At 50.3% G+C, this 27,363-nt stretch overlaps 1 protein-coding gene and 1 long non-coding RNA gene across 3 annotated transcripts in view; one reads left to right on the top strand and one right to left on the bottom strand.

Moving 5' to 3' along the window:
* HS3ST2 (heparan sulfate-glucosamine 3-sulfotransferase 2) overlaps positions 1-27,363 on the bottom strand; it is a 90,354-nt gene that overhangs the window by 24,815 nt on the left and 38,176 nt on the right. The window lies entirely within an intron of this gene.
* On the top strand, positions 1,101-10,384 carry LOC140638569 (uncharacterized). 2 transcript variants are annotated; one of them, XR_012035591.1, is made up of 5 exons: positions 1,101-1,714; positions 3,675-3,762; positions 4,134-4,265; positions 4,660-4,993; positions 6,663-10,384. It is a non-coding gene; the product is annotated as an uncharacterized lncRNA (long non-coding RNA). The 2 variants fall into 2 exon arrangements; XR_012035590.1 differs by having other exon boundaries at positions 5,329-10,384.

Raw genomic sequence — 27,363 nt, 5'->3', positions numbered from 1 at the left:
ACCCAGCAATTGCACTGCTGGGGATTTACCCCAAAGATACAGATGCAGTGAAACGCCAGGACACCTGCACCCCGATGTTTATAGCAGCAATGTCCACAATAGCCAAACTGTGGAAGGAGCCTCGGTGTCCATCGAAAGATGAGTGGATAAAGAAGATGTGGTTTATGTATACAATAGAATATTACTCAGCCATTAGAAGCAACAATTACCCACTATTTGCTTCCACGTGGATGGACCTGGAGGGTATTATGCTGAGTGAAATGAGTCAATTGGAGAAGGACAAACATTATATGGTCTCATTCATTTGGGGAATATAAAAAATAGTGAAAGGGAATAAAGGGGAAATGTGAAAAAATGAGTGGGAAATATCAGAAAGGGAGACAGAACATGAAAGACTCTCATGCGCTGTTGGTGGAAATGTGAACTGGTGTAGTCACTCTGGACAACAGTATGCAGGTGCCTCAAAAAGTTAAAAATAGAACTACTCTCTTATCCAGCAATTGTGCTACTGGTTATCTACCCCCCCCAAAATACAAAAACACTAATTCAAAAGGACACATGCACCCATATGTTTATAGCAGCATTGGTCAATAGCCATATTATGGAAGCAGCCCAAGTGTCAATCAACAGATGGATAAAGAAGATGTGTTACATATATGTATACACACACACATACACACACACACACACACACACACACACGGGAATACTGGTCAGCCATAAAAAGAATAAAACCTTGACATCTGCAACAACACGGATAGAGCTAGAAGAGTATTATGCTAAGTGAAATCAGTCAGAGAAAGACAAATACCATATGATCTCACTCATACGTGGAATTTAAGAAACAAAACAAATGAGCAAAGGAAAGAGAGAGTGAGACAAATCAAGGAACAAACTCTTAACTACAGAGAACAAACTGATGGTGACCAGAGGGGAGGTGGGAAGGGAGTGATGAGTGAAACTGGTGATGGGGATTAAAGAGGGCACTTGCTGTGATGAGCACTGGATGATGTATGAAGTGTTGAATCACTATACTGTACCCTTGAAAATAACATAACATTCCAGTTAACTACACTGGAATTAAAACAAAAACTTAATATTCAAAAGTCCATATTTCCTAGGAAACGGGTAGAGGCAATTCCCCAATCTCAGGTCTTACCCTCACTTTCTGAGTTGTGGTAAACAAAACAAACAAAACATAAACGGGTTGAATGTAAAGCATGACCCCAAGGAAAAGTGTTTCAGTGCAGTAAATGCTCAGGCCTGAGTGGCAGTCCAGCGTCTCCCACTTTGAAGTTGAGGCACATGGAGCAAGTCACGACAGCTCTGAGACTCAGTTTCCACACATACGAAATGGAGAAAGTCATGTTGAAATGCATAATTTTATGCGTCAGTTTGACTGGGGTGTGGGAGGCCCAACTAGCTGGTTAAACATTATTTCTGGGGGTGTCTGTGAGCGTGCTTTTGGAGGAGATTAGCATTTGAATAGAGTAAATCCTGAGTAAAGAGATCTGCTTCATCCCATCTGGAATAAAAAGGCAAAGGAAGGGTCAATTCACTTTCTGTTGTTGAGCTGGGAGGTCCGGTTTTTCCTGCCTTCCGACCTTGGGGCTCCAGGTTCTCGGGCCTTCAGACTCGACTGAATTTATCACCAGCTTCCCTGGTTCTCCATTTTGCAGACAGCAGATTGTGGGACTTCTCAGCCTCCATCACCGTGTGAGCCAATTCCTATAATAAATCTCTTCTTATATATAATCTATATATATCCTATTGGTTCTGTTTCTCTGGAGAACCCTGACAAATACAATTTCTTGCAGGGCTTCTGTGAGGATTAAATAAAATGTATATAAAATGTTAGTGCAGTGCCCTGCATGCAAACAATGTAATAATGTTCTGCTCAGCCTCCCTTTCTATTTGTTATCATTGCCACTATGTTTGATTTTGGCTGTAAATCTATCACCCAAATTTTTAAGTCAGCTTGTTCTCTGAGCTTCCTCCTTTGTTTTTAGAAATGTGTGTGTGTGTGTGTGTGTGTGTGTGTGTATGTATCTCCAGATTTTTGTATTCGTGTTATTTGTATTTTGTGACTGTTTTGTATTTGTATATTGTCTTTGTATTGTTTTTCAGGTAGACGTATCTATGTGTGTCTAGAGTAAAGGAAAATGGGTTGATCTTGATTTTCATGATGCAACAGTTATTAAAGTTTTTTTAAAAATATATTTTATTTATTTATCTGAGAGAGAAAGAAAGAGATCATGAGCAGAGGGGTGGGGAAGAGGGAGAGGCAGACTCCCCACTGAGCAAGAAGCCCAATGCAGGGCTCAATCCCAGGACCCTGGGATCATGACTTGAGCTTTCAGGCAATTTCAACTCCTTCCTTCAATAGTCATTGAGAAGCTCATTTGCCGGTGCCAGGCGCTGTCCTTGGTGCTGAGAGCAAATTTTTTGCCTGAATTAAGGGGCTCGTGATCTAGTGGGGGAGACAAATAGCTACAGGATGAGACATGCTGAAGGTGAACACACACTCAATGTGCAATGAGAGCAAGTGAGGAGGTGCCACTTTACTCCAGAGAGTGCAAGAGTGAGAAGACTTCTCCTAGAGAAGATGTTGAACTTGAAGAGTAAGTAAGAATGTGCCCAGTGTGCTTGGGTGGCTCAGTCGCTAAGCATCTGCCTTCAGTACAGGTCAGGATCTCTCTGGGATCAAGTCCTGCATCAGGCTCCCTGCTCAGGGGGAGTCTGCTTCTCCCTCTTCCTCTGCCCCTCCTCTCTGCTCATGCACATGCTCTCTTTCTCAAATAAATAAAATCTTCAAAAAAAAAAAATGTGCCCAATGGGCAAGGGAAGGGAAATCATCAAATGCAAGCAGAGTATGTGAGCAGCATATAGCATTCTAGGGCAAGAATGAAAGGTGAGTATGATGCAATGGGTGGAAGTAAGGTGGAAAATTCAGGTAGGGGCCAAACACAGGAGTGCCTTTCACAGCATCCTTTGGAGTCTGATCTTTCTGTGGTAGTTGATGGGTAGCCACTGTAGGAGTGACAGCACAACTGTACCACAATCAGATTCATACTTTAAAATGGGGCCCAAAAATGCCTACAGGGGCCAAACAGATGACATATATTAAGAAACCCTTTGGGTTGGTTCTTGGGGAACTAGAGAGCCTATGTCCCACCTTAATAAGGCAGCTACTCCTTGTTTGCAGGAATTGCTGCCATGTAGACTTGAGTATGGAAATGTGAGTTTCATATGAATAATAGCTCAATATTCAGATGCTGATATCCAATGACTTTTAAAAAACCACCAAATAGACCAAGAAAATCATATGTAGAGTGTGATGATGGCTCAAGACATCCAAAATGCAACCCCTGATGGCAGTGTGGAAGGGGCAGACAAGGAGGGAAAGAGACATGTTTGTAAGCTCTCTTAATGCAGTAGGAATGATGAAGGCTTGAAGTTACCATATGGTTGGAGAGGGAGCATTAGGCATGTGTGTGGAAAGTCTAGTCTACAGTGACTCTCCAGCTTCTGACTCAAATGGCTAAGGGAGGAAAACTGGCACTTTCCAAGTTAGGGAATGTGAGAGGATAAATAGGGTAAGGAGCAGGAGGAGGAGATGATCAGTTCAGGTTTTTAATGACTGGGTTTGAGATACTGAGGAGATCAATTTACAGTAGGTGCTGGGAAAGTCAAGCCAACAGAGCAGAAGAGATCTGGAAGGTTGGATCTGAAAGGTGCAGCCTGGAGGAGGCGTCTGAAGGGGTAGGTGTCGAGGGGCGCCTCCAGAAACATACTGTGAGTGAGGAGAGAACCATGGTAAGCAAAGAAGCTAAATAGGCTGGCACAAGAAGTCCTCTGGCAGAGGACTTTGAAGAACAGGATGAGAAAAGATGAGAACCAGAAACATGCGACTGCTGGTTGCCTCCTAAAGCCTATTACCTCCTTTCCCCATGGTATTTAGAGCCTCTCATTTCAGCTGCAAACGTGCCCACCAAGGTAAAGACTACACTTCACAGCCTCCCTGTGGCTGAGTGTGGCCAATGTATCTAAACCAATCAGTGTGAGCAGATGTGATGTGTGTAGCATCTACGTGTGCCCACACCACACCCCTGCACCTGTGCCTCGCTTCCCAGGGAGCCACCTTGGACTAGGGGGGGTAAGAACAACACTGCAGGGACAGTGGAGCAACGAGGCTGAAGGGGTGTGAGTCCCTGGCTGATGTGGAACAGATGATCATGCCGGCCCCACGCTGTCTCCCCACACTGGTAAGTAAGAGAGGCATAAACTTCTACCTTGGTCCAGCCAGTATTAATTTGGCTATGCCTATATTTTAACTAACTCTCTGGGGGAGTGGAAGCCAAGGGAAAATAGAGTTTCCAGAAGGAGCAAGATGGTCAGTGGTGTCTAATGCTGTAAATGAGCCAAAGAAGTCCTTGAAAAGTAGCCTTGTGTTTATGTGATCATGGGTGGTCTCAGCAAGAAAGGAGTGTAAGCACATGGGGCAGCTGGTCAGCTCTGAATAAGAAAGGAGATGCGCCATGGCTTTAGGTGGCATCTAGGTCAGATTTCTGCACCCCACCCCCAGAAAGAGTCACGGAGACAAGGACTTGAGTGCAAGAAAAGCAATATTGAATGTAATAAGGGGATATCTACTGGAAGGTGGGATGAGGAGACACTGGAGACCAGGAGAAGGAAGTGAGGACAGAAAGTGCTATCAAGCCAGCCAGGCTGTGCAACTGCAGCACGATCCTGCTAGGGACTCTGGGAGATGGTACGGGATACAGCCCAGAGCTGTCCCAACGGAAGAACAAGAGAGCCGGAGTATCTATCCACCGAGTCTCCGTCTGTTATCGATTGAGTGCTGTCTCCAGGGCTGAGAACTCGCCAGCACTTTGATTGTCCTTCCGAGGCCACGCACGCTCCTGCTGAAGCACAGCCTGCAGCGCGTGAGGGTGATGACCAAGCCGTCTGCCCCCGGCGCACACGGAAACAGGTGGGTGGGTGTGAGGGAGCAGGGTCACCTGCTGGAGGGCTGCTAAGGCACGGCACCAGACTTCCAGCAGACTTTAGATTCTGAAATGACCGCGGGGGGATGGTTGTGGGAGGCCACAAGGCGTGCGTGCACATGTGGGAGTGCACATACACACACACACACTCAGAAATGCTAGGGACTCTGATGAAATCTGTGACTCAGAATTCAAAAGTGGAATCAATGATCTCACATGAACAGCTTTAAAACGTTAGGTTATAAACCAGCAGAAAATACTGGGGGCAAAGGTCTCCTTGGTTTCTTGAGTTTGGATTTTTGTTGTTGTTTTTTGAATCTAGGAAAGCAGAAGCCACTTTCAGGGCCAACTACTTCACGCTGTGCGAGAGCTTTCCCGCCCGAGGGTGCCCAGCAAGGGGGGATGCTGCAGGGACATCCAGTCACCACGCTGTGATGCACCAGATGTGTCTGGGCTCAGTAGGGCTAGTGCCGCTGTCTCTTCGGCAGGAGGCTGGTGCTGGCCCCGTGCTACATACAAGGGACCCGCATCCACCCAGGTCAGGGCCAAACGTGGATCTCCAAGGGTGGGTCATTCAGGCCCTGTGCCCAGTGGAGTGATATGAACACCCTCTTACCTTATAGCGCCCCCTCCCCAAGTTACACCTGCCAAGAAAGGTGTTCGGCCTATTAGTATTGGAGAGAGAAAAGGAAAGCTATATTTTACTTTATTTATTGCTCTAAAGCATCTGTTACTTTGCTGTGATTTGCAGGGAAACTTGGCATCTCATATTCATAAACAGGCCGCTTTGGGTTTAATTGTGCAGCTAACTTGGAACTATCAAGTAGGCTGTGTGGTGGCCTGGAAAGGTTTTTGAAGGAGAAGCCTCAAGGGCTCCCTTGCTTAGAAGAGAGTGTATGTGCTAAGTGCACCCTTGGAAAGGATGTGCAGTCAGCTGTCAGTCTTGGGGTGCAAGGGAGCCTGGGCCCCCCCACGAGTCACAAGAAGGTGGCTGATCCCTCATGACCTGACCCTCACAGAGAGCTCAGCTAAGGTCAGGGACAGTCTGCCGAAGTCTCTGACTCCCTGCCTTTCAGCATCCAATGTCCAGCGACCGCGTGCCTGGCCTTCTGTGTCGCACCCAAGACCTGGTCTGTTCCTGACACACCACAGTGAGGTGGATGCTGTTCCTCCAGGGAAAGGTCCCTACCTTATCCCCAGGAGAGGAGCATCTCTGGTAAAAATCCAGGACAAAATGGGATCCGCAGGGACGTACAGTGAGGCCACTCTAGTAGGATGTAAGGGCAAGGGCCCCAAGTTCAAACGCTCTGTTCTTCCTGGGGTTTTCTTTGCTTCTGTGATTTCTGCCTCTGGGGCCTGTGGGTTCATTGGCCTTGTGTGTGTGTGTGTGGGGGGGCTTCTTCCAAATTGGAGGCTTCAGGAAACGAGGTGAGAAGACTTTCTTCTTCCAACCCACTGCTCACAAAACCTTAAGTGACAGGCGCAGCAACAGGGGGTTGGGTGGTGGCGGTGTATTGTGGAAGAGCCAGAAGCACAGCGGCTCGGAGCTGAAGAGGTCTCCGGCAACAAGGAATGACTGTCAGGGTGGGATCGATGCTGCTTGGCCTTTCCCAGGGGACAGCACTGACAGCAGATCTTTTTTCCTCTGTTCTACAGACGGAAGAACTGAGGCTGGAGGAATTACCCGAGGGCATCCAGCTTGGAGGTGGCGGAGGTTTGAGCCATCCCCGTCTGATCCAGAGCCTGCCCTGGAGGGCAACTCCGTGGGGCCTGTCTTAGGGTCCAGGGAGAAGATCTGGGTGTGAGTCTTCTTCTGTGGTGGAGTCCTGTGCCCAGAGCCACAGAGACTCCTGCCAAAACTGGCATCCTCTTGGAAAAGCACAGTGAATGAAGCCTCCGCTTTTCCTTCCATCTTGGCAGGAGCTCCAGTTTGGAGTCAGATGGACCTGCATTGGAAGCTCAGCTCACCCACTTACTAGTGTGGCCTCAGGCACATGACTGAACTTCTCTGTTCCTTGGTTTCTTATCTATAAAATCGATGATAACAGTAATATTTCATAGGGTTGCTGCAGGATTAAGTGAGATAATACAGTGAGATAAATCAGATCATGTGAAGTCCCTAGAATGATCCCTGACACATAATAAGCACTCTGTAAGTGTCAGATGTCCCAAGTAACATTTAGATGGTGACATTTGGGTCCGGTATGGCTCAACTTCTTTCTGGACCCTGTTTCCCCTTCTTTCTCTGTGACTTGCCTAGAATTGGAGTCCTTGTCCCACCTGCACCAGAACCCACCTCTTCTGGTTTCTAGAGGCCAGTCTGCAACCCTCTGGCTTTTCTCTACTAGACCCAGAAAAGAATGAGGCAGGTCCGGGTCCTCTCGGTGACTGGCTAGGTGATGCCCTGATTTCTCCTGTAGGCTGGCCCCAAATTCAGAATTAAGGAGTGATGTGTAGTTGTAGAATGCCTAATTTTGACCTTGGGTTCAAGACGCATTCTGCAATCTAGCTTGAGCAGAACACAAATAGAACTTACACTTTCAAAAAAAAATTACATTTTATTCCACTAAATTTAGTTTCGAACCAGGAAATGAGGGAGAGGGGTATGATTAACTGCTAACCTCAAATCTCAACAGAAGGGAAAGTTCAACTAGCATCTATGATTTTATCTTTAAACCAACAACAAAACCCCAGTTGTTACTCCAGCCACTCCAGTGACTTTCTAAAACAGCTCACTTCCTTTTTCCTTTTTTTTTTTTTTTTTTTGCTAATGCACCTATGATTCCTTCAATTTCCCATCCCATCCATCTTCTACAACATGGCGAGCCTTCCAGCAAACAGGTCTTCCATGTAATATACTTCTATCACAGAACTCTTGTTTGAGCAAAATTGCTCCTATTTCTTCAACTCTTGCCCATTGGACCAGTTGTTTCATTGTGTGTGTGTGTGTGTGTGTGTGTGTGTGTGTGTCCTCTGGCCTCTCCAATTTATCTGCCTCACCCTTAAGGGTATGAAATCCTGTGAGCTGCTAGGCTAATGCTCAGGGCAGCAATTTCCTGATACTGTGAAGCTGAGAAATGGTCTCTGGCTTTTTTTTTTTTTTAAGGTTTCATTTACTTATTTTAGAGATAGGGAGAGCATGCAAGCGGGGAGAGGAGCAGAAGGAGAGGGACTAGCGCAGAGCCCAACGAGGGACTTGATTCCACGACCCTGAGATCACAACATAAACCGAAACCAAGAGTTAAATGCTTAACCAACTGAGCCCCCCAGGAGCCCCTTGGAGCTTCTTTACTATCATTTCCTTTCATCCCATGACTCTCAGAGAAGGAAGCACAAATGGTCAATGTGTCCGGGAGGTGGCATCTGTTTACAGTTTATAATATTCTGCAAGCACCATATAGTGATTCAAATTCACCCCAAATGGAGCATATGGTTAGCAGGGATGTTGCTATGGTCTGGGAATCTGAACACAGCTAAGTTCACCTGCCTCCCTGATCCCCAAGACTCTCTTTGGAAATCCCACATATGCTGTGTTTTTCTTGAAAGTGAAGTCAGAAATAGAGATGTTCATGTGGAATTTCTCAATTATAAAATTTTGGCAAGTGTTCTTAAACAACATCAGTAGCCACAGAAAAACACGATGAGGATCAAGTCAGATGGGTCCCCTGATGCTGGAGCGTCCTGGCTGCCAGCTTACCACCTGAGTGCCCAGGCGACTGGCACTTTCTTTTTCTTCCTTTTCCTTTTCTATTTTTTTTTTTTTTTTTAGTTTTTTAGAGAAGGAGCAAGCACAAACGTGAGTGGGGGTGAATGGTAGAGGGAGAGGGAGAGAGAGACTCTCAAGCAGACTCCCTGCTGAGTGGGGACCCTAAGATCATGACCTAAGGCAAAATCAACAGTTGGACGCTCAAGTGACTGAGCCACCCAGGCGCCCCAACACTTTCCTCTTGTCTTACCAGCTGTCTGCTAAGGACCCCTGAAATGCCAGTAACTTGAGAAGATGCTGGGAGCAGAGAAGCACACAAAGGACCCACAGTTCTTGCCACTGTGATCTGCAAAGAACTAGATTAGGCTAAGAACCTAGGGTATAAGTCTCTGAGATGCTATAAAGTGTCTTCTCCAGCTTCCCAAGGTCACTGGAAACCTGTCTGTCCCCATTTTGCTGAGAAGTTAGGATTGTGCCGTAGAAGTCACCTAACCCTATGTAAACCTTCGTTCCCACTCCAGTCAAAAAAAGTTCTACTTCCTCTCACTTCCTTTGCTTCTCACACTCTCATATGGCTGGACATGCATTGTGGAATGTTCTTTAGAGCATGGAGGGGGCTGGTGACCAAGGGGGAGATGGGGAGACAGAGAAAGGGGGTAAAGAGAGCACAAGAGGCAGGACCTGAGAGCAGCCTTCAGAGCTTACAACGTTCATGAAGGTTCCACACCTCCTCCCGACAGCACCAACATCTGCACTTCCTACCGAGAGGCAGAGTGTCCTCCCAGGTCTCCCCGTGGACCAGGGAAGGAAGGGAACCTGTGCTGCTCCCAACACCTGTTCATGTCGCACAACGGTCGGGGGCATCCACGTTTACCCCACCTGGCAGCCCCACAAGGGCTGAATAACGTGCGATTATTCTCAGCCTGCAGACGAGCGACATGGGTTGAGTGAGCGCCCAAGATCACAGAATTCACAAGCGGCAGAGCTGGGATGTGAACGGAGGTCTGTCCTCGGCTGCAAGGGAGACAGACTCCACTCAAACCAGCGCAACCAACAGGGGAATTTATCGTCCCACGTTCTTTGGTGGCGAGTGATTCATCTGGTCTCAGACCCATCTGGATCTCGGGGCCCAAATATGCCATCCCCAGATGTGGGTCTGTCCCCATCACTTGGCTTCGCCTTGCAAACCGCCCCCCCATGTGACTGGCAAAGATGGGCATCGGCCTGCAGATCCCAGAGGAATAGGGGGTGACTGCCTGCCTGCGGGGTCTGCAGACCACATGCAGGGAGGCTCTGGCGGGCCTGGCTGGCGTCCCGCGCCGTCAAGCCCCGTCGGGCCAGCCTGCGTCGCGTGCCCCGCAGCAGAGCGCCGCGGCCAGCCGCACTGGCCAGCCGGGCCACGTGCCACAGAGCAAGTCCTCCCGAGGACAGTCAAAGGCTGGCACCAGCCGGAGAGGGTAGCAGATGCTGAGCAAGCAAAACCCGTGAGTGCTGTCTAGACTTTCCGCACCAAAGCCTTCCCCACACCTTCATTAGGAAGAAGACGGGGGCGCCTGGGGGGCTCAGTGGTGGAGCGCCTGCTTCGGCTCGGGGCGTGATCCCGGGGTCCTGGGATCGAGTCCCGCGTCGACTCCCAGCAGGAGCCTGCTTCTCCCTCTGCCTGGGTCTCTGCCTTTCTGTGTCTCATGAATAAATAAATAAAATCTTAAAAAAAAAAAAAAAAAGACAACGGGCCAAGGGAAGAGACGTAGCAGATGTGCACCTCCCGGGCCCGCGCAGAGGTTGCAGAACGACTCGAGATGGTCCCGGGTTCGGGCCTCGGCTGCCCGGGGCTCGCGGGGCTGCACACGGTCCTGGCTCCCCCTCGCCCCCTGGCTCACCTGGGCCCCGGCTGCCGGGCACAGTTTCCCTCCTGGGCCGCCGGCCCAAGCCCCATCGGTGGGGCCTGGCTCCGGAGGAGCCCCATGCTTTGGTGGCCGGAGAAGACAGTGACCGCTCACCCGCTGGGGCGCCCAGGAGAGATGGGACGAAGAATGCAGCGGCGGCGCTGCTCCCCCCAGATTAACTTCCCAACCGCCTCATGAAGCTGGGGCCAGCTCGCCAGGCCCGCGCCTTGACGGCAGACCCCGGGGGGGGAGGGCATCGATGGGCAGAGGGTGCCCCCCCACCTGCCTGCGTCCCCCCCAAGGGCCTGGCGCTGACACGCAGGACACCCGGCGAGACCGTTTTCAGTGAGGGGAGCGCAATCGCCTCCCGCCCGGGGGCTCAGTGGTGGCTGCGAGGCCGGGGGGCTGGGCCCCGAGGCTCCTCAGGGGGTCCACGAGGCACTGAAAGGGGGTGCTGGGCCCCGAGGCTCCTGGAGGGGTCCACAAGGCACTGAAGGCCCGCAGTCTGCTGGAATCCACAGATTGTCACGCTGGCTTTTGCTCAGAAAGCAGGGGCCGAGTTCGGGGCGGTCTAGACACGAACCCTGGGTCGGTAATGACACAGTACTAATGTTGCGGGTGTAGACAGAGCCCAGACAATCTGTGGAGAGATGGTCTTGACACTGGCTGGTGAAGGCAGGTGCTCCGCATGCGAAGACGGAGTACAAAGTGGCTGAGTGAATTTTTCACTCCCCCGCCCCCCAAGGTGGTTGGAGGGATACACGGATGGGGCTTTGGGCAAATGCCAGGAGACTGCACCCTCTCCCTTACTTCTGTGAATTTGTCTCCACTTGTTTGCCCTCTCTCTCTCTCCCTTCATTCCAGCCTCATGGGCTATCTTGCAGTGGAACACACCAGGCACACGTCTACCCCAGGGCCTTTGCACTTGATGATCTCTGTGCGTGGAAAGCTCTTTCCTCGGATCTCCAAGCCGACCACCTTATCTAGAAATGTAACACTCCTCCCGCTGTGCTCCTTATCCTCATTTCTTGTTTTACTTTTCTTTGCATCACTTGCCACTTTCTAGTGACTCCACAGTTTCCTTGTGTCTATTGTTTGAGTCACACTGCGCTGCTGCTTACTATCCTTCATCTCTTCCCCGTGGCTTAAGGGCCTCTCCATGGTGGGATAATTTCCGGGGGCGGGGGGGGGGGTAGGGCATCAATTAACACAGAGTCACAGACCAGAAAGGCGATTCCCTTTCCAACCTTTCCTGCTTAGCCAAGGACGAAGTCACAGTTTGGTGTTAGTGTGTCTCTAATACCTGTCATTCTGCATTTTTAATGAAGAGAGAGCACGTCTCAGGCCCCGAGCCTGCGGCAGGCAGCACCATCTAACCAGACGTGAACAACATCATTTTGGTTTTGTTATATTTATTTTTTCGACAAAAGATACCGGTTTCCCTTCAGCACAGCAATAAAGAGCTTACTTGCTAAATAATTTAAGTAGAAAGCCCAAATGCCTGACACAGAGAAAAATGAACAAAGGGTTCCATGCACGACAGAAGTTGAAGAGATGGTCGTGCCTACGAGCAATTCTAAGTATCCTCATGCGGCGCCCCCTGCCCTCCGAGAGCTGGTATTTGCTTCGGTCCCGCAGGTTCTCTCCTTCACAAACCTTCGACTCTGGAAATTGAGGAGGATTTAACGCCCCTCCCCCCACTCTGTGTGGTTCCCACACCCCTGCCCAGAAGGAGCATTCCCAGCATTGCTCTCCCAGCGAACCCCTGCTCCTGCCTCAGAGCTCAGCATCAGCCTCACCTCCTTCGAGAAGCCCCTTGCTACCCCTCTGTGCACGACACATGCGTCCTTCCGCTCTCTGCCTCCCATGCACCTTGCTTACCCCCGCACTGTTGCACCGATTACACCACTAACGCCGCGCTGACTCGTGTAGACAGCAGTTCCTCGAGGGCAGAGGCGTCCTATTCCTCTTCCTGCCCAGCGTGCCCAGCACAGGGCCTGGCACGTACCAGATGCTGCGTGAACGTCGAGGGAGACACCGTCTCCCAGATACTCTGCAGGTCAAGCCAACAGCCTGGTGCTCCGGGGTTAGGGACAGATCAGAAGTGCAATCCAAGCTGACACTGGCCCACACTGTCTTCAGGGTAAGTCATGACCGTGGGACACCCCCGGGGCTTCGGATCCCCTCCCCGTGCAAGTGAGACTCCCAGGCCGTCACAAAGGGACAAGCATCCTCCCCATACGTGTCGCCTGGCCAGCCGGAAGTGTTAGAGGGGACCTCCTCTTCCCTGCCGTTCTAGCCGGGTGGAAAGGCCTCAGCGTGACTAACCCCTGTCACTCTCCACGGTGACTTAACCAGCCGGCAAGTTTGGGAGAAGGAGCCAAGGACATGGTGGTCAGCAACCCACCCTGAGCCTGCCGGCCGGGGACACCTGCAGTCACGCCACGATGCTGGTGAGCAGCCAGGTAAGTCTAGCAGGACGGCAGCGGCTCTCCTGACCACCCTCTCCGGCCACCTCCACCAGCGACGGGGCCCACATTTCCATGTCCTGTACTCTGATGCTTGACTCCACTGGTTCATAACTTGGTCTTTCTTACATACCCCCCCCCCCATCCCAACAGGTATAAAGTCTTGGAAATCCACAGAGGCCAGAGGTCACAGGTGCAGGCAAAGTACCCTACCCGGGCCTGAGTTGTCTCCCAGGGGAACTGGCGATCAGCACCCAACTGGAGGTGCTGTCGGAAGACTTAGTACCCCATGCCAAAGCTCCAGAGTCCCAACCCCTCCGAGGAGTGTGAGTTGTGGGAGAACCACACCACGGCACGGACCCACCCTTCCTGGGTTCACTCATTTCCCCTTCCTGCTTTCATCTTTCCCAGCTGGCCCGCCAACCTCTTGTGGCGACCTTGGTAACCCAAGCCTGGCGTCCCAGTGCAGGGATCAAGGGTGCCTGAGTCAGATAAGACAAGCTAGGGCTTGATCCTCCTCCCCTCCGCTTACTGCTGGCTGACCGGCACAAGTGACTTCCTCTTCTGGTGCCTCAGTTCCCCTTTCTTTAAAGCGGCACCACCAATAATACCAACTCCCAGGGTATGTGCTCGGCACGGTGCCTGGTGCACAACAAACGCCACCCGTGGTGGCTGCTTTTGTGACTCGCCCATCTGGGCCTGTTTCTGCAGCCCTGGCCTCCAACGCCCTGTGCTGTTTGTGATTTGGGACTGACACTCCTACTCTGGCTGCACCGCATCACCCAGCCCTGGGGGCGGGGGGCACACACAGGATACAGCCCACACCGCCTCCCTGTAGGGCCGAAGCATAGGCAGGTCCCAGGCTGTCCAGATACTGGCAGAGTTCTCAGGGGGAAAAACCCTGGGGAGTCTCTTCTGGGGATCTTGGGGACTCAGGACATGGCCCCCTTTGGGGGCTGGCTGAGGGGGAGTAGAAGGCAGAGATCGGAGGGGAAGCGCGAGATCCGGCACTGGGCTAGCCTCTTGGGCCGCCAGGGACAATGGGTCCTGGTGCTTGTCCTGACTGGCCTGGGTTCTGGCCCCAACAGCTGCCGCTGCCAGTTCTCAGCAAGGACGTTCGCAGTAAATAACGCCTTTTCCCAGACAGCATATGGCCTTGGCAGAGTTAGGCATGCGGGGGGCCCAGACTCGCAGCCGCGGAGGCTCACTGCCTAAGCTGCTCTAAGTCAGGCCACGCTGGCAGCGCGGCCTGGGCCACTGGAACAGGTGTCTCTGTGCACCGGGCTTGAGCGGAGCATGGGCCCTGCTGGGAGGCTGGCGGAGATGGGGCTCTGGGGAAGAGTGCTCACCTTCAGGATTTCTACTTAACAGAAGCTGAGGGGGTCATTTTCCAGCTTCACTTATGGTCAAGGTGGGGTCAACTGTCTACACACCTGGCTATGATGAACTCCTCTTCCTGCATCAACGTCCTCTGGGAGAACCCTCTCACGGGCCCCTGAACTTGGCCACCTCTTGCCACAGGATAGTAGCAAATACGACACCTGTAGACACTTCAAAAGCTCTAGTGCATCAGGGCTTGTCCTCTTGAGGCTCCCGGAACCCCACGGCCACCAGGGAGTGCGCCCAGGCCAACCAGTGGGAGGGTGGGAGACCACATGGAGATGGGCCCCCATCATCTCAGGGGTCCTGGGCCAAGCCCCACACACCAGCCAGCCCTAGTCACCCTACAGCTGGCCGTGGATGCCTGAGTGAGCCCAGCCAAATGCAGGTGAGCTTGGCCCAGGCCAGAAGAACGCCCAGGTAAGCTCCGGCCCAAATGCCAACCTGCAGAGCCACCCAACTTAATCAACTGCCATTGTTTTAAGCCACTAATTCTGGAATTGCACAATAAAGCGTGTGGATCTGACATCAGAGATTGCCAGAGGAGAGCCACACACAGACACATATCTGTTCGGAACATCTCTGAATGGTCATTTATAAAATCTAAACAACAAAGGGAGTGGTTAGGTATTCAAAACTCTCTGTACCGGGGATGAAAGGCCCTGTCCCACTGCTGTCTCTCTTCCAGCGTGGTAAAGACGTGGCTTTAGCACCGCAGCCACGGGTTCAAGCCCAGCTCTGTCACCCAAAAGTTTTAGTTGGCTATAAGGAGAAGTCAAGGGCAAAGGATCCCAGAAGCTTAAAAATGAAATAAGTCTTAACAAACATCTAAGTGTCTGCTCTGGGCCAGGCTCTGAATGTAGTGTTTTAACCATTCCTTTCTCAGTTTTTTCCCCTCTACCACCACCCCAACCCCGACCTCAACCCCCCATTAATAACCCATGGCATGGAGCCCGCTTTTGTGGGTTTGAAACCTAGGCCCGGAGCTCTAGCACTGCTGTCCCTTGGGGTCGAGGAGCCAGGGTTTGAAATCTGCTCTGCTAACTCACAGTTCAGTGTGTTCACGACTGCAGGATTTCTGTTCCGGCGAGCTCCTGTCCACCACTACTCACATGCCGAGTCCTTTTCTGAGCACTTTACATGAATAAAATAACCCTTAACTCTAACCCCACTGCGTGGAACTACTGTGGTCACCACCTGACAGATGAGGGAACAGAGGCACAGAGAGGGTAAGAAATCTGTGTGTGGTCACCAACGGTGAGGCGTGCTCGAGCCAGGGCTTGCCACAGGGGCCTTCTGCCTCGAGAGCCCATTGTAGCCAGACTGTTCAATGTTAGGGACTGGAAGTCATTGTAGAAATAGCTCCTTATCATCTGCCTCTTGGAAGCTAACACTAAGGTCCCAGGCAGGGTAGTAGGTTGCCTGCAAAGTCCATGTTTTGGATTCTTTGAGATGAATTTGGGAGAATCCTGTGTTCTGGGATCCGGAGCTACCCCTTCTTGTGCCCTCAAGGGAGCAGCCCAACACCTGGTGGTGGGCGCCGGAGTGGCCAGTTCGGACGCTCACAAGGGCCACACAGGTAACAGGTGAGCGGGCCGGGCCAGGTGGGGTGGCGGCTGCACGCCTCGCCTGAAGAGGAAATCCTTTCTCCCTATTTTTGTCAGAAAGCAAAAATATGGGTTCACCGTTGCCCTATTTCCCCATTTTCCAAGACAAGTCAGAACTTTAATATTTCCATGTGCTATTTTTAAGTTGGCACCCAGTAGAAAAAAAAAATATTTTTTCCCTCAAAATACCCTGTGAGCCAAACAAAATTTCTCTGGGCCAAATATTGCCCAAGAGCGGCATTTGCTACATTTGGTATAGGAGATAAAACTCAGGGTAAATGACAATAAAAATCAGAATGAGTTTAAGGGGGAACTTATCTTCTGGAAAATAAGTCTGGAATAATCATCTTTAGGGTCGATATGAGAAGTGAAGGGTGGATTATTAAATAGTCTTTCACTCGGGTTTATCTCCAGGGCCTGCCACTTGACATCCTAATACTCAGCTGACAAATCACACGGCTGTCCCCCTTCTGTGTAGAGAGCAGATTTACAAGCCAAGTTCTGAAATTTTCATCTTGGAGTGTCTGCTGTGCTGCCGGTCTCTGGGTATCTCCGGTACACAGATCTCGTTTCCGTCAACAATAAACAGACCGTCTGGAGAAGCACAAGGCACCATCTGTAATCATTCCAATGGCACCCAAAGAAATGTCTGCAGCCCTGCTCCATTCCCCACAGGGCCATTCCGGGCCCATCTGCACCTCCCAGGTGAGCCTCCCCTGGCCCTGGAATGGGGTTCTGGTCCCCTGCCAACATCAGAGTCAGACACCCGGGTTTCTAGCCCACGAGGTGCCACCAACAGTGGCTGCTCTCAGCACAGGAGCCTGCCTAGCTTTCCCGGGACTTTGCCTCCAAAGGATCCTGGACCAGGTTCCTTGCTTCATCAAATATTTATTGAGCATCTACATATGCGAGGCACTGTTCCAGAATCCAGAAGCACCCTGAACAAAAGAGACACAAATCCTTTGCCTTTATGGGGATTGTGTTGTTGTGGGGAGATGAGCAGCACACAGGGCGAATTCACAAAATTTATGGCATGGGAGGTGCCAAGGTGAAAAAATAAAGCAGGAACAGGGAAGGTGAAGGGTCAGGGAGGTTAAAATTTACCAAGGGGGTTCAAGGAAGGCTTTCCTCAGAGGGGGTGTTTGGGGGGAGACCTGAAGGAAGTGAGGGAGGGGGCACGAGGCTCTTGGAGGAGCAAGCGTTCCTATGTAGGCGGGGCCGGAGCCCCGACGATGACGGGGTGCAGGCCAGGCACAGGGTGCCCAGAACGGGAACAGAAACGGGCAGGAGAGATCAGAGAGACCAAGTGGAAGAGGTCATCGAAGAACTTGGATGTTTACTCTGAAGGGAACCAGAAGCAGAGGAGTCACCTGATGGGACTTGTGTCATAACAGATCTCACAAGGCTGCGGCGCTGGGGACTGAGGGGAGGAAGGGGCAGAGGCAAGAACCGGGAGGCTGCTGACAGTCATTCACCAAAGGGACGACAGTGGCGTGTCGAGAGTGGGCGAGTAGCAATCGGACGGTGGGGACAACCAAATCCCCAAAGCCTCAGCTCTCCCACCTACCGCAGCTTACTGAGGATTCCTGGTGGGATCTGGGGGGCGGGGGATGGATTCTGTTTTGTGGCTGGTATATACCGGGGAGGGGGTCAGCCTAGGCGGCACACCCCAGGGGCTGGAAACTGGGGTGTGCAGATGGCGCAGTGCAAATTCCATGGGAGCCACTTACCCCCTAGGGCCCTAGGCCCCCCTCTCCCTGAGCCTGAGCATCCTCACCTGCAAACACAGGGGTGTTAATAACCGTACCCTCCTTTAATTGTGAGAATTTAAGACTATGTTCGCAAAAGACTTCATAGTGAGTATTCAATAAATGGTAGCTATTTTTTATCCAATTTTCTGAAGGCACCGGTGACCCAAATAAGGTGGAGACTCCAAGGCTTCACACTTTCAACCTAAGCTGCACCATGGGTGATGACAAATGGTTCCTTCTGCTCCCCGGGCCCAAATGAAAAGCAGGTTGGGGGGCACCTGGGTGGCTCAGTTGGTTAAGCGTCCGACTCTGGGTTTCGGCTCAGGTCGCGATCTCAGGGTCCTGAGATCGAGCCCCATGTTGGCCTTTGTGCTCAGCGGAGAGTCCTCTTGAGATTCTCTCCCTCCCCGACCCCCTCCCCCCGCTCATGCTTGCTCTCTAAGAGAAATCAATCTTTAAAAAAATAATAAATAAAAGCAGGTTGAAGATCTGGGGATGGGGTCCAGGCCTACTCTATAGTCGTCAATCAGGAAAGCGAGTGTTGGGTGGGCAAAGCAGATTGCAATAACCTACCCAAGCTTATGGAGCTAGAAAGTGACAGAGCTGGGCTTGAACCCGTGGCTGCGGTGCTAAAGCCACGTCTTTACCACGCTGTCCCCGCAATGGGATGGAAGACTCCTGCTCAAAGATTCGTGCAGCGGGGCTGGTGAGGAGCCCTTCGAGCCAGGCCTGCCTCGAAGGGCTCGTTTTACAGAGACCTCCTTCTCTGGCTCCACCGGGCTTCCTTCTGTTCTTTGAACCGCCCAAATCCTATAGCTGCACGTCACCCTGTTAAACACCTGTCAGGAAAATGCTAATTTCATTGCAGGTCCCATGGCTGTTCAGACGATCACAAACAGGTCCATCAAAAATCCTCAAGGGACAGCACTTAGGAGAGATTCCCCCTGTAGGCTCGACTGCTGGAGCCTCTTACAACTGCTGCTTCATTAATGGGCCATCTCCATACTTGTTAATGTCTAATTACTGACACTAACGGGCCCATGTATTTTAAAAATGAAATTATGGGTTTTATTCAATTAGGAATTGCTGAGTAAATCTGGCAAGGGACATCAAGCACCAGTGGTTAAACAGACACCCCCAGCTCAGGAGACCCCAGGATGCTGTGGCAGCAAAATTCACTCCAGAAAGAAACAAATCAATGCCCGGACTTGTAAGCCGGAGCACGGCCGTGGATGAATTCATCTGTAGATGAACAGCAGTCCTGGGCAGGGCCCGGGCTCAGCAATGGATCTGAGACTTAACTGCTAGTGACTTTAAAATATTTCCTGACTTGGCATTCTCTGGCTGATTTACATGGAAATAACGCATCAGATAAGCAGAAAGGGGGAAAAATGAAGATCCTGTGTAATCCCACCAAGCAGAGATAAACACTATTAACAGTGTGGTGTACATTCCTCCAGACTTTTCATGTTTCTCTTTGGGTGATGTTGTGCATGCAGAGTATTTTCAAAAAGCAAACAGAATCACACTAAATGAATGTGGCATTCCCATGACTTTTTAAAACTTGGTAACACACACTGGATAATATTCCTTTATCAAAGTTTGCATTCAGGGACCTCATCCCCGGAAACAGTTGCATAGTATTCTCTAACAATCTCCTAGCCTGGATATTTAATATTCAAACAAAACTTACAAAACAACTTTGAGGTGAAATACGTATCTACTCTTTCTTCCCTTGACGCTATCTTTGAAAAGCAGAACTTCTGGGTGTCACTGAGTCTAAGGCTTTTCAACAAACGGCCAAATTCCCTTCTAGAACAGTTACACTAAGTGACACTAAACCAGCCCTGCAAGAAATATTAAAAGGGACACTTTGAGTGGAAAGGAGAGACCAAAAGTGACAGTATGAAGGTAGGAAATAAAAAAAGCAGTAAAAATGAATATCTCTGTTAAAAGAAATCAAGGATTTCACAAAATAATATTCAAAAAGGCACTGCAAGAGGACAGTTCTCACGTTTCCCAACCGCACAGGTAAAAAAAAAAAATGTTATTATTTCACTTCATTCTTCTCATGACTATGGAGTGGAGCGTTTTCCTTTCATTTGTAAATTGTCCATCTGGTTTTCAGCTTTTACGCATTGTATGTTGTGTACACCATTATCCACGTTACCTTCCACTTTACCTTTATGATTTCTTTTTTAGTGTACAAATGTCTTTATATCTCTACGTAGCCCAATTTCTTGGCCTTTTCCTTTACATTTTCTGTCGAGTGTCACGCTTCGAAATTTTCCACCATTCCATAACTATAAAGCGGTTTTATTTTTAAATCTAAATCTGTAATCACCTTGAGACATTTTGATACACGTGAAGGAAGATTTGTTTTCCAAATGGCTAGCCAGTTGTCCCAGCACCGGTTGTTGAATAAATCTTTCCCACTGACTCAAATGCTACCATATCATATGTTAAATTCAAAATTTTTAATGGATTATCTCTTCTATTCCACTGATCTTTCTTTTATAGCAGTATTATTGTTTTCATTATTACAAACTTCTATTTTATTTATTGTTGTTGTTTTTCTAAGTAGATTCCATGCCCAATATGGGGCTTAAGCTCATGACCCTGAGATCAAGCTCTACAGACTGAGCTAGCCAGGTGCTCCAAGAAACTTGTATTTTAATAAGTACATGGGAATCTTATTCCCCATGTTAACAATTTTCTTTCTTTCTTTTTTTTAAAGATCTTATGTATTCATGAGAGACACACAGAGAGAGGCAGAGACATAGGCAGAGGGAGAAGCGATATAGGACTCAATCCCAGGGCCCCGGGATCACGACCTGAGTCGAAGGCAGACGCTCAACCACTGAGCCACCAAGGCATCCCAACAATTTTCTGCCGTATTCTCATTGATCTCCAGATGAGCCTTAAAAGTCAGTTTTTTCTTAAAGTTTTTCATTGGGGTTTCCATTTCACTGAATAAAAGGAATACATTAAGGGGAACTGACATCCAGGTACATTCTGCACTGTCCACTTACATAGGCTTTCTGTTTACGTCATCCAGTAAAGTTCTTCATGCAGATTCTTCCTGTATATTTAAGTATTTAACATTTTTGTTTCTGTTGTAAACAACCCTGCCCACATACACAGTGCACATATTACTGAACTGGTTACTCTGTGTGTGTGTGTGTGTGTGTGTGTGTGTGTGTGTCCCCTTTGCCAAACTTGCTAAGCTTTCTTATTCATTCTAGTAGACTGCCAGTTGGTTCTCTTTGGTTTTGTGGGCACACAATACTATCATCCTCTAATTCATGAAAAAAAAATGTGACTTCTTTTTAGGATTTGTATCTATTTTCTCTTTTTTCTTTTCTTATTGCATTGGTGATTCCTTCCAGAACAACACTAAGTTACCACAGTCATTCCAGTGTTGTTCTGGGTTTTATTTATTTATTTTTAAAGATTTTATTTATTTATTCATGATAGTCACAGAGAGAGAGAGAGAGAGAGAGAGAGGGAGAGAGAGAGAGAGAGGCAGAGACACAGGCAGAGGGAGAAGCAGGCTCCATGCAGGGAGCCCGATGTGGGATTCGATCCCGGGTCTCCAGGATCGAGACCTGGGCCAAAGGCAGGCGCCAAACCGCTGCGCCACCCAGGGATCCTTGTTCTGGGTTTTAAACATCATGTAGGGAGCCAGTCAGATAAATAAAAAAGGGTATCTTCCAGTCCTAATTTAGTATTTTGGTTTTAGAAATGACCACTGACTTCCAGCAATGCCTAACTTAAAAGCCATCCAATTCTGCATTTTTCCTTCCTTTGATTCACCGAAGTGCCTTGGTTGTGTTACTAGGCATCCCAATGACAAGCCATCCTTAGCATTCTTGGAAGAAATATTACTTGGCTACAACATAGTCTCTCTAAATTCTCTAGGTACATATTTCTTTCTATTTGCGCCTGTGTCATTTGGGTTTTCCGCATCTGTATTCAGAGTCTGGTATCAGGGCAATCCAGTTAACTTGCTAGTAAAATAAACAGGGAAGTATGTTTTTCATACATATGTCTGGAACAGCATAAATAATCTGGTTCCCTGAAGATCTCACTGAATTCATACATCAGATATTTTTGGTCTAGCAGCTTTTTGGGGACATTATTTTCAAATATATCCATGGTTATCAGTATATTTTCAGTTTTTCTATATCTTCTTGAGTCAATTTTATAAGCAGACCTTTTTCTTAAATGACATTTTACCTAATAAATGCAATATATATATTTAAAATCTGTTTTGTCTAACATTGTGTATTTGAGGGTTTTTTTCTCCCTTGATTTACCTATCAAGAGATCCATCCTGCCTTAAAAAAAAAAAAGCACACTTAAAAAAAAAAAAGCATACTTGAAGGGTGCCTGGTGGTACAGTCAATTGGGTGTACAGCTCTTGGTTTTGGCTCAGGTTGTGAGATTGAGCCCCACATCTGGCTCAGTGCTAAGCGTGGAGTCTGCTTGAGTTTCTCTCTCCCTCAGCACCTCTTGCTTTTGTGTGCTCTCGTTCTCTAAAATAAATTAATTAATAAAAAAAAAGGCAGCCTGGGGTTATTTATTAACTATAGTATCTTGAGGCCATGGTCCTGGAAATAGTAAATGTGTGATTTATATGTACCCAGTCACTACAATAGATACATCCCAGGTTGACATTTCCCCTTCTATGAGAAGCCCCTTCACCCCCAAGACTGGCCCCCTGTGGCCACGTTTGGACTGAATAGCCTGTCCACCCTCATCTGGACTGGACCAGCTGCAGACATTTGGTTCAGGCTACGGCATTTGAACAAACCATCTCTCTGAGAACTTGGAACTGAGGATCAGAGATGCTAACTCATGTTTGCCATTTGCTCCAACAGGTAACTGCTGGTTTGGTTTCTGGCTACAGTCCCTCATCAGGTCCTGCCCTCATCAGGTCCTGCCATATTTCCTATACTACATTCCAGGAAATATCCCTATAATTTTATAATAAATCCCCTTTTCTGCTTTACCTGATTTGAATAAGGGCCTTCTCCTGTACACCCCTTAGAAAGATCCTCACGAGAGCTTAGCAAAACTCTGCTCTTTTTGGTTTGAATGGACCAATCTGGCCTTAGCCCAGACGCCTAGATTCCTCTGCACACAACCTCAATAATGGCACATGCCCCAGGCTCTGCCTCTCTCTGCGGGGCCCCTTGCCTTCATCTCCCCATGTGACCCCTCAAGATGTGTCATGTACTCCCTCTAGGACCTGTGAGTCATTAACTTCTCTATTTCAATTTCTCTTGTGGTCTTTTGTTGAACCTCCTCACCATCTGGCACCCTGTGCTCCACTTAACAAATGTTAATTTAGCAAAGTCTTAACACGTGGTCACATGAGCTCCATGATTAGGGGCTTTCAGATGGAGTGAGGAGCTCTGCCAAACTCAGCTCAGGAAAGAATAGTGGAGCCTGGTCATGGGTGCTAGGAGTTATGGAGGGTGAGAGGAGGGGATGGGAAGGGTATATGCCACTGAGCTTCTTGCATCGCCTGGAAAACTATGGGTTGTGCTAAAAATGAAATAAAAACTAACACGAAAAGGGCTTTAAATGGGGAGAGAATTTTTGCCACCAAAGGGGAAGATGCAGACTCTGCCGGACCCGGGGCCTCAGATGATGTCCTCAGAGCTTGGACTCTCTGTTTTGTCTATGTGGCAGGGCCAGACATCCTATCGGCCCACCGGCCCCACCGGAAGAATGCAGGCATCCTAATGACTCTGGCAGGAAAAGTCCTGCAGCAGACACCACAGTTTGTTTATTTTTCTAAAGAGTTTATTTATTTGAGAGAGAAAGAGAGAGTGAGAGAGCACAAGCTGCAGTGGGGAGGAGCAGAGGGAAAAGCAGACTCCCCGATGAGCACGGAGCCTGATGCAGGGGCTCAATCCCAGGACCCTGAGATCGCGACCTGAGCCAAAGGCAGACACTTAACCAATCAAGCCTCCCAGGTGTCCAGACACTATGGTTTAGCTTGTATCGAGAACCAACTGCCACAAGTGGGGGGACGGACGTTCTTGGATGTGTGAGATTAGGAAGCGGGTATGACGGCAGAGGTGCAGAGAGCACACCTGTGCCTAACAAAAAACTGGGGGGGGGTACAGGGATCTTGGGATGCCCGTGAGAGGGAGGGGCCGTTACCACATTATACACAGTTCACAGTCACGTCTGCCTTCATCTCGAGGCTCCAAAGGTTTTGTTGTTGTTGTTTTTACCCCAAGTGGAACTATTACCTGTCAAGTTCAAGTTCACGGGAGCAGGAAGCTCCTGCCTGGGAATCCCGAGGGTAGGCTGGCAGGGAGGTGGAACTTTTTTACTGGGCCACCCACACTGGCACTGCTGCTCACTGCATCCTGAAGGTGCCACGGGACAGCAAGCTCCCCGCTTTTACCAAGCTCAGGTGGAGAGCACGGAGACCTAACTAAACAGGTCTTCCTTGGCGTCTACCCGTCTCTGAGCTGTGCTGGGTGCAAGGGATGCGGCAGGGAACGACGCTGTCTGGGCTCCCGCTCACCCGGGATGTCCCGGGAGCAATAAGCAGCAGCCAGGCCCCCCCAACCCCAGCTCCGGCGGCCTCCTGAGCTCCGACTCTGATCTGGCAGGACAGCAGCGGGGCCCCAGGTGTCCGAGTGACCCAGGTCTACACCACGTGGCCCAGCAGCCCGAGGTCACCGGCCGGCTCAAACACTGCAGCTGCCAGGCAGGCCTGGGGACGTGGCAGGTGGGGGAGGTGGGAGGCCGTGGATGCGACTGCTGGGACTGCCAGAGTGACAAGTGCCTGCTTAGTTTGCCCTGAAAACCCTGTGGGGGGCAGCCTGGGGGGCTCAGCCGTTTAGTGCCTGCCTTCAGCCCAGGGCGTGATGCTGGGGTCCCGGGATCGAGTCCCACATCAGGTGGAGCCTGCTTCTCCCTCTGCCTGGGTCTCTGCCTCTCTCTCTCTCTCGGTCTCTCATGAATAAATAAATTAAAAAAAAAAATCTAAAAAAAATCACCCTGTGGGAGGCCAAAGCACTTCAACAAATCCACAGGCTCCAGCCAGCTCCACGATCTCTCTTTGAAGAAATGACGAGAAAGCTGCCCCGTGCATGAGGCACCCACACTGGTCGCCTTTAGATCCCGAGACAAGAACCCCTGATGGGCCCGCTGGTCCGTTCATTCAGGCGTTTATTCTACAAATGCTCACTGAGCACCCCCAGGGCGGGCTGCCGTGCTGGGCATGAGGGCCATGGTGGCAGGGGAGCCCCACTGCCTCCGAGCACCCGATTTGGAGGTGCGGCGGCCAAGCAGTGGAAACCGAACAAGTGGGAGCAACGTGTTCCGAAGAAGAGAAACAGGAGCGGGGAGCCTACTGCGGACAGGAGAGACCTCTTTGATGGGTACGCTGGGCCCAGCTTTGAAGACGATGGGGGAGCGGAGCACCCTAGAAGCAGGGGTGAAGGCGCTGAGGCAGGAACACAGGTCAGCGGTTTCAAGAAACACAGGGATTCCAGGGGGCCGAGGGGTGGGCCGGCGAGGTGCGGGAGGCCAGGCTGCAGACCAAGATCTGAGAGGCCAACACGTGAGGTCTGGACTTCATTAGTCCCACTGTCTCCCGGGAGGAGGCTTCCCGCCCAGCTCGGGATTAAAACTTAATCAGGGGTCAGATGATGGTGCAGGTGCCCGCCTAGGAGACGACCCAGGCCGGTCCTGGGGCTGCAGCTCCTCTGGCAACCCTGTCACCTCATCGGCCACCCCCAGACGTTGTGGGGCACAGCCCAGCCTCTGGGCATCTCAGAAACAAGAACCCCCTGCCCAGCAGGTACAGCGTCCACGCTGTTTGCACCAGCAGCCAATGGGGCTGGGCCACCTGTTCCGCCGCCGCAGGCCACGAGCACAGACAAGGTGGTGACCGGTGTCCGACAAGGCCAAACAAAGAGCCCCTATGTCCAAACCCTGAGACGAGACTGGCCGTCTCATCCGTTCCCTCCGCCAGTGACTGGGAACCTGTGATAAGCCAGGAATGGCTGTACGAGGCAGGGATGACAGCAGTGACCAAGGAGAGCCCACGCCTGCCAAGAGGGGGAGAGTGTCCCCCCCCCCCCCCCGCCACTGCAAATTAGGCAGCAGGAAGCGATCGCAGCTCTGAGGGAAAAAAGCAGGGCAGTGGGCTGGGGATTTTGGCGAGTATGGCAGGGTGGCTGCAATTAGGGGGAGAACCTCACTCCCACTGAAGCAGAGGGGCCAGTAAACAGGGGAGCAGGACCCGCGGCCGTCCTGGGGGACAGGAATCCAGCCAAGCGCAAGGGCCAAGGTTCCGAGGCTGTGTCCCTGACCTGGTGCCAGGGGAACAGTGATGTCCTAGATGTCGGGGTGGCAGGGCGGAGCTGGGGTGCACATCATCGCGGCTCCAAGTCCAGGTCCCCCTCATCCCTCTCACCACCTGCCCCAAGGCTACCTCTCTGTCAGGTCCCGCCTACTGCTGGAAATTAAGATTTTAGGTTTACTTCGGGGCACCAGGGTGGCTCAGTTGGTTAGGTGTCTGCCTTTGGCTCAGGTCATGATCCTGGGGTTCCTGGGATCGAGTCCCGCATTAGGCTCCTTGCTCAGCGGGGAGCCTGGTTCTCCCTCTGCCCCTCCTCCTGCTCTCTCTCATAAATAAATAAATAAATAAACAAACAAACAAACAAACAAACTCTTTAAAAAACATACGTTAGGTTTACTTCAGCTATAGATTGCTGCAATTTTCCATCAGGACAGGCAGAGGGAATTTCGAAGGCCGCGGTAGACACCTCCCCTGAGAAGCCAATGCTGGCAGGAGGCGACCTCCCGGCCCGCTCTGGCTCAGAACCGAGGAAGGTGAGCACGCTGGATTCCTGACACCAGCCCAGAAGGGAGACGGGCCAAGTCTGGCAGCGGCTACTCCCGACAGGAGAAGGAGTAGTAAAGTTTTAATTCAATTACATTTTCAGCAAATAATAACAGAGCACGTACTGAATTCAGTTGTTCTGGGCTTCCGCAAATTTGTGAGTCCCCAACATCCTCTCCCAAATTCCTGGAGGCAGTTTGCACTGTTTGCAAACAAGAACGGGAACCTCGAGTATCGCAAAATACTTCTTACCCGTCTCTCACGTGAAGGCTCGGCTCTCTCCAAGGCATGGCTAACATTAGACCGGGAAGATTGGGAGGGGAGACAGGATCAGAAAACACGAACTGAGGGGTTTTATTGTATTTCTCATCAGGAGACTTTGAGTTTTATTATGCTGATTATTGATGACAAATTCATCAACATATCCCAGAGAAGGCAGTGGGGTAAGGCTTTTCCCTCCCTTTACGATGCAGAAACAGGCTCAGAGAGGTAATGGGACTGGTCTAAGGTCACACAGTACAAAGCAGGGACTTGAACCCGGGCTGACTGCACATTTCCTGTTCTTACTGATCGGGTTTCCTTGCTAAATTGGCTACCTCCCTAGAATAGCTCACTCCTCAAATAGAAGGAACCAGTGCCAAAATAGGTCTTCCTAGAATTATATCCGTAATAATAGAG

The sequence above is a fragment of the Canis lupus genome, chromosome 8 (assembly GCF_048164855.1).
Source record: "Canis lupus baileyi chromosome 8, mCanLup2.hap1, whole genome shotgun sequence".
Classification (NCBI taxonomy): domain Eukaryota; kingdom Metazoa; phylum Chordata; class Mammalia; order Carnivora; family Canidae; genus Canis; species Canis lupus.
The sequence above is the reverse complement of the archived record's forward strand: the minus strand, read 5'-3'. Positions and strand labels throughout refer to the sequence as shown.